General features: G+C 41.5%; 2 long non-coding RNA genes across 2 annotated transcripts in view; one reads left to right on the plus strand and one right to left on the minus strand.

Annotated features, from left to right (window-relative positions):
- Positions 1–15,295, minus strand: part of LOC145518737 (uncharacterized) — a 49,245-nt gene extending 33,950 nt beyond the window's left edge. Inside the window, exon 1 of the long non-coding RNA XR_014063238.1 lies at positions 15,225–15,295. This is a non-coding gene — a long non-coding RNA (uncharacterized LOC145518737). The remainder of the gene's footprint in view (positions 1–15,224) is intronic.
- The window catches only part of LOC145518736 (uncharacterized), a 208,489-nt gene that overhangs the window by 102,402 nt on the left and 89,510 nt on the right, over positions 1–16,577 (plus strand). The window lies entirely within an intron of this gene.

Consider the following 16,577-nt stretch of genomic DNA (forward strand, 5'->3'; position numbering starts at 1 on the left):
AAAGTGGAAACAGTGACAGATTTTCTTTTCTTGGCTCCCAAATCACTGCAAACAGTGACTGCAACCATGAAATTAGAAGAGGCTTGCTCCTTGGAAGAAAAGCTATGACAAATCTAGACAGCATATTAAAAAGAAGAGACATTACTTTACTGACAAAGGTCCATCTAGTCAAAGCTATGGTTTTTCCAGTAGCCGTGTACAGATGTGAGAGTTGGACCATAAAGAAAGCTGAGTGTTGAAGAATTGATGCTTTCGAACTGCGGTGTTGGAGAACACTCTTGAGAGTCCCTTGGACAGCAAGGAGATCAAATCAGTCAATCCTATAAGAAATCAGCCCTGAATATTCTTTGGAAGGACTGATGCTGAAGTGCCAATACTTTGGCCACCTGATGTGAAGAGCTGACTCATTGGAAAATATCCTGATGCTGGGAAAGATTGAAGGCAGGAGGAGAAGGGGATGACAGAGGATGAGATGATTGGATAGCATCACCGACTCAATGGATATGAATCTGAGCAAACTCTGGGAGACAGTGAAGGACAGGAAGTCCTGGCATGCTGCAGTCCATGGAGTAGCAAAGAGTCAGACACGACTTAGCAGGTGAACAGCAACAACACTGTACATATGAAACATATATAATACTGTAAATCAACTATACCTCAATAAAAACTAAAGTAAAATTAAAGGTAAGTCAGATTGTGCCACTTCTCTGCTCAAAGTTTCCTAATGTCAATGTATGACAAAACCACTACAATATTGTAAAGTAATTAGCCTCCAATTAAAATAAATAAATTTATGTTAAAAACAAAACCAAAAACTTCTCAGCATGTTTTTAGGTATTTTAGATTCCCCGTGGTGATTCTGGTTATCTCCACATTAGGCCACTGGTCAGTTCTGATTGCATTTTCCCCCTTCTCTCCCTCCCTCCTTCTGGCTACACTGACTGCTCTTCCTAAGGTCACCAAGCATATGGGACTTTGTGTGTGTGTTTGTCGCTCAGTCGTGTCTGACTCTCTTCAGTCTCATGGACTGTAGCCCACCAGGCCTCTCTGTCCATGGAATTCTCCAGGCAAGAATACTGGAGTGGGTTGCCATGCCCTTCTCCAGGCGATCTTCCTGACCCAGGGATTGAACCCAAGTCTCCGGCATTGCAGGCAGATTCTTTACCATTTCACTTTAGCCTTTGATATTGCTCATCCCTTTGCTTAGAATTGTCCCAGGATATTTGCATCTCACCCTCTTTCACTTCCTTCTAGTCTCTACACAAGTGTTCCCTCTTCAGAGATATATGAGTAGGTGAACTGGTAACTGCAGCTCTGTCCCTCAGTATCCTCTTTCATGCTTTCTCTTCACAGTAGTTATCACTTCCTGACTCTGTATTTTTTGAATTTTTGCATTTGCATTTATTTCTGTTTCTGTGACTAGCATGTAACTCTTTGAGAGAGGGACATTATGACTTTTGTTTACTGTTGAGTTCCAGGAGCTAGAACAGTTTCTAAACCCTGGGGTCACATTAAGCCATACTCAATAAATATTCGTGAACTCAGTGACTAGTGGAGGATGCTTCAGGCTAGGCCATTTTGAAGGGCCCAGATCACAAGAAATGCTTTGATCGGCAGCAGTCACTTACCAAACCTCATCGTGGTTGAGTTTATACTAGATAAACCATACAATCCAAACTTCTTTGGAGAACAGGTCCAGTTTCAAACAGTTTGTCTTAGCTGTTAATGTTATTTTGTTTCCATAAGTACACAGTCATTTCTCCGACTACATGTTTACTGGTGTGCGCTAGAGGCAAGGCTCTGTAGCTTTCTATTCATTATCTCATCTAATCCTCTGCAGAAGCAAAGGGCACAGTTGAACTTCAGTAGCTTGTCCAGGGCTACTGAAGGCTACCTGACTGACTGGGTCAGTGGTGGAGCCAGGATTTGAACCCCAGGAGCCTGATGAGAGAACCATACTTTCAATAGCTTTGCTTCATAGTCTCTTCTTATTTCTTATGTTCCCCACCCCCCCACCTATTTTTGGTTTAGAGATATGACTGTTATGCATAATGTCAAGTTAGCAGTGCCCTCAAAGGACTGACAGGCTCTTCCATGTTTTCTGAAGGATGGTGGCGTGACATTTTTCTTTTTAAGATTCAACAAGCCATTAATTCTGCAACTTTAGAACAGCCTGCCCCATGCGCTGCCCAACAATATTCTTTCCACTTGTGATCACTGGGCAATAAAGAAATCATGTTCTGGTCATCTCTCCGACCCTTGCCCTGCCCTCCTCCCCCTAAGAACTGATTGTTTCCTATGTTCTGCAGCTGCTCAGTCAACCCGGTCGCTGTGATATCCTTCATCCTAAGGACACTGGACGCGGGAGTCAGGTCCGCACAGTGAGATTGATAAGCGGATGCTGAGCCAATGTGACACAGCTGCTGCTGCAGAGCCAAGAAAAGCAGGTCAAGGTTATCAGGAGAAAGTGTGGCACTTGCCCATAGCTGAGAGCAAAAATATCCCCACGTACTGCTTCCTTTCCCAGCCTCTGTCTTTGATTTCCTTCTTGTTCTTTCTTTTACTTCCTTTCCCTTTTCTCTCTTTTAAAAGGTTGTGGCAAAAGAGACACATATTGAAAGCACTGGACCTCTTTAAAGGAAGGGCATCTATGAATCAACCACTGTGTTTTTCTAACATTATATGCATTATTGATCTTCCAAGTAGTGCCAGGCTTTAAAAATCAGATTCAGAGATTAACAGTGACCATTTGCCATTTATTACTTGATTCTGTTTATTTTTAAGACATGGGTTTACATCTGAAGCATACAAGATATCTTGTGCTAATGCATCCAATACCCCTGGCACATTAGAATATATGCAACGTAACCAGGGAGGCTGGTTTCTTGTTTTCATTTTTCATTGAATTGAGTGTATTGGTGGCTAAATTTGATTTTTCAACCAGAAGAACCTGTTTCCCCTAAGGTCATTTTAGCTATTTCTATGTAATTTTGAACAGAATATGATTTAATTAGGTGAAAATGACCACATGAGATAAACCGACCTTAAAACCAAAGCCATTTAAAAATTATCCTTTTCAGATCAAGGGTACATCAGTTTCTACTGGTAGATCCTGAAGTTATGTCAGGCAGATCACTGACCGGTAGATGATGCCATGCCCCTGTTTAGGATGCTCTAACTGTTACCTGTGGCGTGGCACCTCTTGGAAAACCCACTTCTCCTCCAGTATCCCCCTCTCCCACCCCCACCCTCCTCCTAGTCAAGCCCTGTCCTATGCCTGAAAATCTTCAGGCTCACGAAAAGTTTGGAGATCTCTGCCTCAATTTTTAAAAACCATTTTGCCTTTACAGTCCCTTCAGGATATGTCATGTGGAAATAAATATAAAGAGCTCCGGGCTTGAAGTCTTGGTTTATATTTGAGCCCTGGCTCTCATCAGCCATGTGAACTGGGAAAATTGCTCATCTCTCCAAACATCAGTTTCCTCCTTTGTCTGAGAAGGGAGGCAGCAGTGAGATAAAACGTAAGTACCTAGCAGTTATACACTTGCAATGAACAAGAGCTACTTTTATAATATCATTATTGTTTCACTGAACTAATTTTAGTGCTTCTGGTAATAAAACCACTCAAGGCAGAGAATGGTTAAGTAGAGAAGAAACTAAAGTGACTTTTCACCAGTACTTTTCTTGTGAGATATGACATTTAAACAGACAACAAACTGTCTTAGTCAGACCAAGTAACTAGACCATGGAGAACAGACTCCAGATCTTAAAAAGGTAAAAAGTGTTCCCAGGATTGAACAGTATACGTTTAGGTGACATCTGTAAAATGGGAATAAAATAGTGCTTACTACATTACGTTGTTATTCAAATAAAATGATTTAATATAAAGCACTTAAAATACACAGAGAAAAAAATCAGATATTGTCATTAGTGGATAAAAAAAATTTATATTTTTTAGAACTGATGGCATGCCAGTGATTATGGCGGAGAGTCTCCTTGGGTTGGAATACTTTAAGGCTGATTGTGGCATTTCTCAGGCTTTGGAGGGTGACTGAATTGTCAGTACCCTGGGATGTTTATTTGTTTATGTATCTTTGTATCTTATCTCTTGGTACAGAGTCTGGCACAGGCCTAGCATTTAGTGAATGTTTGCTCTCACATGAGTGGATGAGAGAGTAGAAGAGTGACCTATCACGTCTAATTCTGAGGGTTATTTGGTTGAGATCATATCGTTTGGGGGCAAATTCCTTAATTTTCTTCTTCACTTTGTCTACCCACCCCATTGCATCAGGTTTTGAAATTCTAAACCAAGCACAAAATTCTGCAACCTCTCTACCTCTTCTCACTCCAGGAAGCATTTGCCTGGAAGTAATCGGGTGTCACCCACAACCAAGTCAACAGAGACCAGGCAGGGAGCATGAGTGAGTGTAACCGGCTGGGTCACAGTAGTTGAGTCCTCCGCAGAAAGCAGGCTCTGTGAGGGAGTAGCCTCTACTTCTTTTTACTCCTGTCCATTTAGTGCCTAGAACAGTGCCTGCCCCATGGTCCTTCATGGATAAATATCAGTTGAAGAAATGAGTAAATAAATGCTCAGTATAGGCTGATTTATGCAAGGCAGCAGTGAAGACCCAGTGTTGTCCAACACTTAGATTTCTCCAGAGAGAGAATCTACTTGTATGTGAAATCTCTTGATTTCAAATGTTGGCAACAAATTAAAAATGTTGAAACAATGTGAAGGTCAAACAAAAAACATAACTCAGGGAAAAATCCAGCTCCTAAGCTCCCAGCTTTAGATGCCTGCCATCAGTAACAGCTTATGCAAGGCTTTACCATTTGCCCTTCTTCCTGTGTGCTGGGCAGTGTAGATTATATTTTCTCCATTTTACAGATAAGATCACTGAGGCTCAGAGAAACTGATTGATTTGTTCAAGGTTACAGGCCTGGTCTCAAGTCTTGTGCACATTCCAGGACACCTTTCTGATTCTTCTGATGTCCTTTAACATCACAGGCCATAAAGCTTTTGAGACCTCACAGATTTTGGTTTCTGTTCTTCCTTGGACTGCCTGGCACTTCCTTCCTGATGCTTCTCTCCATCTTCCAAGCAATCCAGTCCACGCTGCTATGATGCAGCATTATAATTGCAAGTAAATAGCTTCTAGTTTGGTGTTATTAATTCACAGGTAGGCCTAGTTTTTATTTTATTAAACACCTGTTTGCACAGGTATCAATTTGAATCATTGATAATTTATAGCTTTATTTGTTTGGATCTAGATTTGGTCACTGTAAAAAGACCAGAATAATAGTGTTTTAAACAAGATAAAAGTTGCTTTTCGTTCCTCTATTTCATGTAAATCTGAACACAAATAATCCAGGGATGCTATGGTGGCTCCAAAGGGTCCTGGAGCTAGACCTCTTCCATCTATTTATTATGTGTTTTTTACCCTTGCCAGCTTCACTAAGGTCTCTCATCAGTGTGTTTATATTAAAGTCAGAGGTTCAGAGGAGAGAAAAGGGACAACAGCACATCCCCCCTCTTTTTCTTTTATAGATTTAAAAACAAATTTATTTGTTTGGCTATGCTGGATCACAGTCAGAGCAGGTAGGGTCTTCAATCTTCATGGTGGCGTTGTGCACTCTTAATTTTGCCGTGTGAGATCTGAACAGGGATCCTTTGGCATGTAGTGCCCTGAACAGGGATCAGACCCAGACCCCCTGCATTGGGAGCTCAGAGTCTTAATTGCTGGAGCACCAAGGAAATGCCCTCTCCCTCTAATGGCAGGAAGTGGAGGTTGTACACTCTGTTTCTCCTCACAGCGTAATTTCTTCTGCTCATAATTGAATATCATGGGCACCTTGCTGTAAGGGTGTGAGATACAGTTTTTAGCTGGAGGTCTATGGATTCAGCTGAAAATTCTGTTACCATATGAGAAGACAACAACTATTGGGGAACAACATATCATCTTTACCATAATAGCTAAGCATTAATGTGTTAGTCTTTAAGTGGCATTTTCTAACTAATTAGGTGTTCTTTGATTGAGAAATGTAGTCCTATTTTGCCTTTTATCTTCAGTCTTTAGTATGAGTAATAGATATTTGGTGGAATGAATATTTTAAGACATAAAGCTAAAGTGTTAACATTCTTCTCTGAATTATATGCAGGTTTTCAGATGACTTTTGAAACTTGAAATTCGCAGGGAATTAAAATAGTTGAACATATCAGGCCTTATAGTTGATAACTGTTGGCTGGGGTCCTTGAAATAGGAATGCATCGAATTACTCTGTGGAGATAACCACCATTCCTCCAAGTATTAATTATCTAGTCCAGCCAATCATTTCCCATATCTGCTCCCCTTCTGATACTTGGGTGGTCTCATTGGTGAGAACACTGCAAATATTCCAATGCAACTTAGATTCCTATGGCTGCTGTAACAAATTACCAGAAACTTGCTGGCTTATAGCCTCAGAAGTTTATTCTCTCACAGTTTTGGAAGCCTTAGAAGTCTGAAATCAGTATTATTGGGCCAAAATCAAGTGCTCAGCAGGGTTGTACTCCCTTTGAAGATTGCAGGGGAATATTTGCTCCTTGCCTCTTCCAGCTTCCAGGGCCTGCCAGCATTCCTCAACTTATGGTCATATAACTCCAGTCTGCTTCTGTCATCACATGGCCTTTTCTTCTGTGTCAAATGTTGCTCCCTGTCTTCTTAAGAAGGCACTTGTTTTTGCAGTTAAGGTTCACCTGAATAATCCAGGATGAACTTCCCATTTTAAGATCTTTGATCATACCTGCAAAGCCTTTATTAGGCGGCATTCACACAGTCCATGTATTAGGACCTGGAGAGCCATTACTCTGCCTATACAGCAGTATTATTGTTATTTAAAGCAATAGCTATTTACTGAAGCCATACCATGTGCCAGACTTTAGGCTAAATATTTCATGTAGTTTACTTACTTTAGCTTTACATACATTTTATTTGTCTTTTCAGGAAAGTGAAGTTCAGAGAGGCCAAGTAACCTGCTCTAGGTCCCTCAGCAGGCCTTACTTCCTTCTTCCCCTTAAGCTGGTACTGAAGTGAAGCAATTAAGTGTTCAACCAACCTAGAACAACAAGACAGAATGCCCCCTTCCCTATTGCCATTGCCTAGTTGGTTTAGCACCTGCACCTACCTCCCTTCTAGCCTCCCTGAGGCCCTTTATATTTCCTTTCCCTCTGCAAGGCCACCTTAACGTCCCTTTTATCCTCACTTCACCTGTGTGTGAAGTTGTGCCTCTAGAAGAGGGACCAAATGCCGGTGCCACTCCAGCTTGTCACAGTTCACCCTGAGACTTGGGGGGGGGAGTACCACGTTTCCTTCCTATAGCCAGGTCCCCCTCTTCTGTACTTAGGCATCACAAAGTTGGGTTACAAATGTCGTGAGAAAAGGCTCTCTGGCAAGATGTCTAATGTTACTGCTTCCAGTCTCAACCAGACACAGCAGGAGACTAGCTTTTCCCAGGGTGTTTTAATGCTTCAGGTTCCAGTTCCAACTGGAATCAAAGTGGTGAAACAACTTCCAAGTAAACTTTCAGAATGTTAGTGGAAAAGCCTCGTTCAGTATTCAGTGCATCAGTAGGTGAAGTTGAGAGGATGGGGTGATGAGAATGAGTGGAAGGAGGAAGGGCATATTTTTTCCACAAATTATCCCCGAGTGAAGGCACATGCTGGCAAGGCCTATTGAATATCCGATACGCCATTTCCAAACAGTTATGTGGGGAGGTAGGGCCAATTCACCTGTATTGCTGCTGAACTAATGTGGTGGCTTAGCTATTTAGAGTTAATTGTTAATCAGGCCAGACATTATCTGCAATACTATTCTGAGAGGTAGAAAGAAAAAAAAAATCCAGTATCTTATTATCTTTGTCATCAAAATTCTCTAAAATTTTTTGTATAATAACCATAGAAATGGCAGAGATGGGGCTATTAAAAGAACCAAAAATACCTCCTGGTTTTGGTTTCTATTTTCAAATAATTCTACATATGAGCTGAAATTGGCTGGGAAGGATCTGTCGCCTCCTGGCAACTGCAAAGCCTGGCTTCCCACAGCACCATCTCAGTGACAGTCTTGTCGCTATTAAGAGAAGCCACTTAACAAACCAATTGTCAACAGGGGGAGATGAAAACACAATAGTTAATCAGGCTTTACGAGGTCACACATCTAATTCGAATTCTAAAAGGACCCCAGTAGGGCCTTCTTTCCCTTGTTCTCCAGTGTTGCCTTTCTCCAAATTAAGGGCTGACCACTTTGAATCCCCCTGCAAGATAGCAGTCAGTTAATAAAGGCTTGAAGCCCCCTCTGGAGCCTATTAACACCCCTTTTTTTTTTTATGGCAAGCCAAACAAGTAGCTACCTTCTGACATGTGTTGGCACTTTCTAAAAGGTCATTAATGCTCCATATTTCAGAGTATAACCAACCCAAGAAGGCTCACAAGGAGCCCAGCAGGGGTAAAATAAAAGCAGTGAGTAATTTACGGGAGCTTCAGTGTCACTGAGGTGGCATAAGCTGAATAATAGAGAGAATTAGGACACCTCTCTCCCCAAACCCCAGGGAATTTGCAGGGATTTGCAGGGTCAAATTTCCAGGTAAAATCTAGACTTGTGAGCTTTTATGAAACAATCTTGGTCAAATATGTGTGCTGTGGAAAAGCAGCATCACAGTGGTTCAGATTCCTTTCTCTGCCCTTGTCCTTACTCATCAGAATGAATTTTCTACATGGATTGGCCTTATTTGCCTCTTGATTATTTCTGAAACTCTGTTGTGATTCTTTAATAACATACCACACTGAAACTGGAAATGGACGGTCAAATTTCAAATTTCAGGGATTTTCGTTTTTTAGTAAATGCAGGGAGCTACTTGCTACTAGCTTCCAAGGGAGCTACTTGCATTTTTAACATGTTACTAAAACTTGCATTGGACACCAGATCGATGGGGTTTATTTCCTTAAATTATATATAAGGCCTGAGATTGTTTGGGAAAACTTAATAAACTTCAAAGTGTTATCACAAGTGAAATATATATAAGTCAACAGGGCTGACACGCTAGTGATCTTCCTGTGTGTTTAAAGATAGATACCACATCACCATACCAACCAGTACACAGAAGATCCTTCTTGTTTACACCGTGGTTTCCCCAAAGCATAGAAGGGTCATCACCACCAGCTATTATCCCTGGTGAGGTGATTATGTTTCTCCAACTTTTTTTGGGTACCACCCCATCATTTGAGGGGACACTTGGTAGCTCAGATGGTAAAGAATCTGAGTGCTATGTGGGAGACCTGGGTTGAATCCCTGGGTTGGGAAGATCCCCTGGAGAAGGGACTAGCAACCCACTCCAGTATTCTTGCCTGGACAATCCCATGGACAGGGGAGCCTAGTAGGCTACAGTCCGTGGGATTGCAAAGAGTCAGACACAACTGAGTGACTAATACTTTCACTTTCACCATCATTTGATCGTAAAGGTTCCAGTGAGAAGTATTCTCTTAACTGTACATGCCGTCTGACAATAATAGGGATGTTCATGGTCTCTCTTCTGTAATTTTTCTGATCCTCCTACAGGTAAGCTAGAAGCAGTATACATCGTGAATGAAGGAAGGATCCTGTAATAGCTGCCAGGCAGTATTTTTTCAGATAAATAGGCTGACGGATAAGGGTCATGGATTTTTCATCCTATCTTGAATTCCATTTTCAAGGTGATAGCGTGTATTGCAACTAACACATTGAGCACTTACTATTGGGCAGATACTATTTTGGATTCTAGGGAAACAAGAGTGAACAAAGCAAGCAAATCTCCCTGTTCTCATCATGCTTTATATGTATGTGTGTGAGAGAGAGAGACAGACAGAAATGATGAATAAGGTATATGTGCCTGTGTGCTAAGTAGCTACAGTCGTATCAGACTCTTTGCGACCCTATGGGGTGTAGGCCTCCAGGCTCCTCTGTCCATGGGATTCTCCAGTCAAGAATACTGGAGTGGGTTACCATGCCTTCCTCCAGGGGATTTTCCCAACCCAGGGATTGAACTCGAGTCTCTTGTGTCTCCTCCTTTGGTAGGTGGGGAATTTACCACTAGCACCACCTGAGAAGCCCAGAAAAAGGTATACAAATAAGCACTGTATTATTAAGGTTGTAAGTGTTATGGAAACAGTAAAGCAGCAGACTTCATTGAGAAATTGGCAGTTGAGCAAAGACTTGATGGAAGTGCTTTTTCTACTAAGTTGGTAATTGGTGGGTAAAAATGATCATTTCTATAAAGAATTTACACTAGGAAAACTAAAATATTTCACTCATAGCTTATGAAAAATATAAATTGTCTTAAGAAATTTATAATCAAAGCAGTGGGATAGGAAGGGAAGGGAAAGCTGGTGAGAGGAGAGAAGTCACCTCTCATTGGAATGATCAGAATTTGGTTTCATTAAACTTGAAGGTCACTTTAGTTGTTAGAGTTTCCCAGTAGATATCCATTTCCTTGATACATCTATGAAGAAGTTTGTCTCGAGACTGCTGATAATCCAGTAGAACTTAAAGATATTAGTGCTGGTGATGGTGCGTTTGCTAGCTTGGCTACAATTAAGCAAGGCTCATAGGAAAATGGGCTTCCCTTGTGGCTCAGCTGGTAAAGAATCTGCCTGCAATGCAGGAGACCTGGGTTCGACCCTTGGGTTGGGAACATCCCCTGGAGAAGGGAAAGGCTCCCCACTCCAGTAGTCTGGCCTGGAGAACTCCATGGACTATATAGTTAATGGGGTCACAAAGAGTCGGACACGACTGAGCGGCTTGCACTTCACTTCACTTCACTTCATAGGAAAACAGATAAATTGGGCCAAGGATCCTGCTGCGGGTCTTTTCACGTCTCTGGGAAAGGAAACCTAAGTAGGATTTGGAATCTCTAAGTTCCCCCACCTTGCTAACCTTTATGCTTGATCCCAGACACCTGCCACCCAGTGAATACTCTTGTTGTCGTTCAGTTGCTCAGTTGTGTCCAACTCTTTAAAACCCCATGGACTGCAACATGCCAGGCTTCCCTGTCCTTCCAAGTACTGGAGCTTCAGCTTCAGTCCTTCCAATGAATATTCAGGCCTGATTTCCTTTAGGATTGACTGGTTTGATCTCCTTGCTGTCCAGGGGACTCTCAAAAGTCTTCTCCAGCACCCCAGTTTGAAAGTATCAATTCTTGGGCTCTCAGCCTTCTTTATGGTCCAACTCTCACATCCATATATGACTACTGGAAAAACCTTAGCTTTGACTATATGGACCTTTGTCGACAGAGTTTTGCCTCTGTGAATACTCTAGTTAATACTTTATTACTGTTGAGGACTCTGGGCTATTCCCTGCCTATTCTCTTAACCTGGAAGGGAGGGTTGACCTTGAGAATGAATTGCCTTCCTCTACATTCCTGTTCATCACAGGATTCTGATCCTTGACTCCTTGACCTCTGTCCACACCTGACCTCAGCTCTTTCTTACATTCATGTTGTGGAGTCATGGAAGAGGGTGGGAGGGATGACTTGTCCTGATCCAGATCTATTTATTATACCTCCTTATCTCCATGTAAAGTATTTCTGAGGCTTCTATTTAGTCCTTGATTTTTAAGAGCTCTTCCAGCCTGGCAGTGAATGACTGGGAGAAGCCCCAAGCTCGAAGTAGAGCTTGAGATGAGCACTGTCATATAGGTCTGTGATATTCATTTAAAGGAGCACAGGGTATTTCAATGAACAGAGAGACCATAATATAGTTACTAAATACTTAGTAGAAGGCACTGAGTTTGTTTCAAGTTGGTTTTTTTCCCCCACCTCTTATAGGGATGTATTTTCTAGATAGACCTTGCATACTGTTATAAAAATAGTTGTTTTATTCCAAGACTACTTTGATTTTTCTTTCTTTTACATTTTTATCCCCTTATGTTTTACTCTAGCACTTTCATGGTTTATTTGTTAAACTTTGAGTGTTAACCTTTAGGTATTTAAATCATACTCAATAATTTTATGGTTTATTATAAAATATTAATTCATACTCTATGTGAACCATTTGGAGTTTATTTTAGAATAAGGAGTGAAGTAGGGATACAACTTTTACTAAATATAAATGCTAATCAATTTCTAAATACTACTTAGAATCCGTAGGTCTCTCTCACTCCTAAATTTGAAATGCCCATTTTATAATATACTACATCCCTATATATGCTTGGATTTAGCTCTAAATTTCTATTTATTCTGTTATCTTTATTCCATTTCTGCATCACCAGCATGCTGTTTTAGCAATGCTTAGTTTCTTACAATTTGACATCCCAGAGAAGTTAACAATTTAACTTCTATATAATTTAATATCTGATAGAAGTAGTTTTCTATTAATTTTGTATTAGAGAATTTTCTTTGCTGTAACAACATGTTTATCTTTCCAGATGAAATTTTTAACTATTTTATCAAGGATCAAAATTAATTTCCCTTTGGAATTTTAACATGAATTACATTGGATGTAATAATTAAGGAGAAATTATATTTTTATATTACTGACTCTACTGACCCAAGAAACAAAATATGGCTTTCTAGTATTTCAAGTTTTGGGTTTTTTTTAGTGCTTTTCAAAAAGACTTTAATTCACACATATTGTATCAGTTAGGATTTGTCATTGGTTAGCAAGAGAAACTTCATTTAGCTAATTTAAGCAGAAAAATCATGGGGTCGCAAAGAGTCGGACACGACTGAGCGACTGAACTGAACTGAACTGAAGCAAAAAAAGGAACTTATTCAAAGGACATTGGTAACTCAGAAAATTGCTAGAAGGTTGGAGAAGCAAGCTTGAATAAAAGTCAATAATCAGGGCAGCCATGGCAGGAAGCACTAGGCAGTCTTTTCTGGGAACTGAAGCGAAAGAGATGAACATTGACCATTTTCTTATGTTCTTGCTTCATGCTGCTTAAGATCAAAGTCCTGTTTTGAGAGTGAGGTGTCTAATTGGCTTGGCTTTGATCATGTGTCCAGCCCTTGACATAAAAGATGACTTACATAACTCTAGTGCATCTCTATTCATGTAGCAGGGTGTCCCTCCTGAGTCAAAAGGGACGACAGACTCGGATGCGAGTGACCTTACCCTCACCTAGGTTTCATGTGTTCTATCAGGCCCGTGGCGCTGAGAAGTGTCCTGTTAAGATCATGGATGGGATCAGTGATGCAGTCCAAAGACATACAGACATCCAAGAAAGGATACAAAGCACAGTATACCAAGCTAGACTCAGCAACAGGATGCAGAGCAGAGTGAGATGAGAGAAGCCAGTCTGAGTGCAGGGTATGATGTTACCCAAATGTGCCTCCCTTGCCCCTCAGGTAGCATGACTGCCTCCTTTGCCCCCTTTATTTAGATGATATACATATAACAAGTAAAGTATTTATCATCCTGAATTCTAACCAATTATCCATGAGGAAAATAGTTGTGAAGTGGGTACTGGTGAGTGGAAAGCTGTTTCTCTTCAAGTAGTAACTGGTGAGCACTGAGGGTCTGGTTAAGCACCAGGGCTATCATCTACTGTTGTGCAGGTTTAATTAAGACAAACTAGATATGTTTATGTGACTTGATTTTGTATCCCACATGGTGGGACCCTGGAATCTTTGGATTGTTTACATAAACAAACATGGTTAATTTATTTTCGGATCTCAGCTTTACGGTTGGAACCTGTTTGCTGTTTCTGGGAGGTTAGACTTACTCATAGGGAAGAGCACTGTTCCTCGTTACATCCCCCACGTGCTATCTGGCTGGCAGGAGCGTGCAGCCAGCTGGCCTGGTAGTCACTGCTCTAGTGTGTTCTCACTGAACCTTGTTAACTGGTACAGATAGTAAAGTGAAATGACATTAAATGGACGGATGATCTGAGTTTTCCATGATAAACTACCAGGAAGTGCTTCTTGGCCGTGACATTTAAAGAAAAAGAAACAAAAATAAAAGGATGAGTTTAAGAGATCTTCAGTAAAGGAGAAAAACATTCCGAATTTTTTCTAAAAACTGCACTGGCAGAGGAGGAGACTGACCAGCGGAAGACTCTTTCAACCTAACTGTAACAAGGTAGACACGATGGGAAACATGTTTGAAGGTGGGGCTTCTAAGTCCGAAGAGGAGAGAGTGTTTGAAAGGCCCTGGGCTCCAGTGCTTTATAGAAACTGATGAAATGCTGTTGCTGCCACAGCCAACTCCAGAGCTCAAGCAGGGCAGGGGGGCCATGAGCAAAGTGGTGGAGAGGCAGGATTGACTCAGTATATCTTACTGGACTGCACAATTTCCAATGTGATGGGCTCACTTTATCCTGAGCATGTCCAGAAGGCCCTCAGAAGGCCCTGTTAGGAGGGAAATGTGAGGTGACCACTGAAAGAGGAAGTCAGTGGCCTGGCACCCCATATGCTATTCTCTGGTAGAACTACTAAGAGGGTTTATAAAGTACTTCTTCTGTTCTTCAGCATGGGTTTTGAGGTGAATGTGTAATGTGTGAAATATCTGCAGTGAAGAAAAGTAGCTAACATGTAAGCTTGTGCTTGTGCTCAGGTGCTAAGTCATGTCTGACTCTTTGCGACCCCATGGATTGTAGCCCACCAGGCTCCTCTGCCCATGGGATTATCTGGCAAGAATACTGGAGTGGGTAGCCATTTCCTACTCCAGGGGATCTTCTTGACCCAGGGATCGAACTCACATTTCCTACAGCTTCTGTATTGGCAGGTGGATTCTTTATCACTGAGCCACCTGGGAAGCCCAACATGTATGAGAGCCTTCTAGAGAGATGCTAGGAACTTGGTATTGTCTCAGGAGGTATGGATACAATTATTCCCATTTCATAGAGGAGGAAAAGGAGGCTCAGAAAGCTAAAGTTACTACGCAAGTCACACATCCAGTGAATCGTAGAGTTAGGATTGAATTGAGTCACTTCCAAGAGTAAGGCATTTGCTGTTTCAGCCACAAAAGACTTCTCATCGCCCTGGCCTCCCTCTGTCCCTGGCACGCCATCATGTTCACTGGGGTAGGTGCTCTCTTCCAAGTGTGTGCTGGCAAACAGCCGGTCATGTGTAGATCAGAGAGAGTCTTGACCCTCCACTGGTCACAGGAGGGTATTAGTGGCTTTGCCATCCACCTGACCTCTCATGCATCCCCCAGCCCTCACAAAACTCTGCCAACAATTGTTTAAATATCCTTGGGTTAGGGTGGTAATATTTACCTTCTATTGAGTCATTATAATTAATTCTTCCAAGCTCTGTTAGTCAAGTTAAAAACTAATTTTCAAGTTCCAGGAGTGGAATTTAGATTCATCCTTACACAATAATAGACTGTTACAGCAGAAATGTATCATAGGGGCTGGAGTGGGTTGTTATGCCCTCCTCCAGCAGATCTTCCCAACTCAATGATCGAACCCGTGTCTCTAAAGTCTAACTTGCATTGGCAGGAGGATTCTTTACCCCTAGCACCACCTGGACTCACCCAGTGTGCCACTGGTACCACCCTTGAAGCCAGGGAGAAGGAAAGAGAGCTTTCTCTTATTATTAGTCCAGGCAGAGCCTGACACATTCTGGAAAAGGGTTGGCTGAGGGTTATTTCTGGAGCTGTTGGGACCACAGAGAATGTGATCACTACAGTTCTGCCAGCCAAATCCAAGAGGTGTATTTACACTGGCATGGAGGGCTTGGGCTGTAACATCATGCCACCCAAAAGGGAGGACAAAGGCTCTCTGCTTTTTGGGACCATTTGGGAGTCCCATGGAGGTGACACTCTTTCACTGGCTAAGGTGACCACTCACAAGTAACTTAGCCATTCTTTCAACCAGTAACACTAAATTGCATTTTATACCTAAATTCAAACTATTGCACTAAAAAAAAAAAAAAGTTGCTTCTTTTTGCTTTTCATTTAAGATCCAAAGATGGCAACTAATTTAGGAAAAAGTCTGGTGATCCAGGGGAAAATATCCCTTTATTGAGAGACAGTTGCTCAGAAGGCCCATTCTACTTAAAAAGAAGATTTTTTTCTCTCAGAGACTCCTACTTTATCAATGTGTACAATTCTCACAGGAATGGGATTCCCTGGTGGCTCAGATGGTAAAGAATCTGCCTACAACGCAGGAAACCTGAGTTAGACCACTGGGTCTGGAAGATCCCCTGGAGAAGGGAATGGCTACCCACTGTAGTATTCTTGCCTGGAGAATTCTATGGACAGAGGAGTGGGTTACAATCCATGGGGTCGCAAAGGGTCAGACACAACTGAGCAACTAACACACAGTTCTCAAAGCTGAAGTCCATGAAGAAAGCATTTACATCATTGTGCTTGTGTAAACACTGTTCACTGTACATTAAAGAAATGCCAAGGCTCCCATCCCCCTTCATGCCCCTGGACTGATCAGGATTCTAGTGTTAGGTCAAATGAATCTCTTTTACTTACATTCCTTTAACTTCTCCAATCATGTCACATTTTAGTTTGTTTCCTATTTAGACTATAGTTTTTTAAACAGTTTTCTTTTAAATAGCTTTTTGAATAATTTCTTTTATGGGATTTCTGATTATTAGAAGAAAAAATGTAGCTT

This window comes from Giraffa tippelskirchi, chromosome 8 (genome assembly GCF_054371585.1).
Source record: "Giraffa tippelskirchi isolate mGirTip1 chromosome 8, T2T-mGirTip1v1.2.pri, whole genome shotgun sequence".
Classification (NCBI taxonomy): Eukaryota; Metazoa; Chordata; class Mammalia; order Artiodactyla; family Giraffidae; genus Giraffa; species Giraffa tippelskirchi.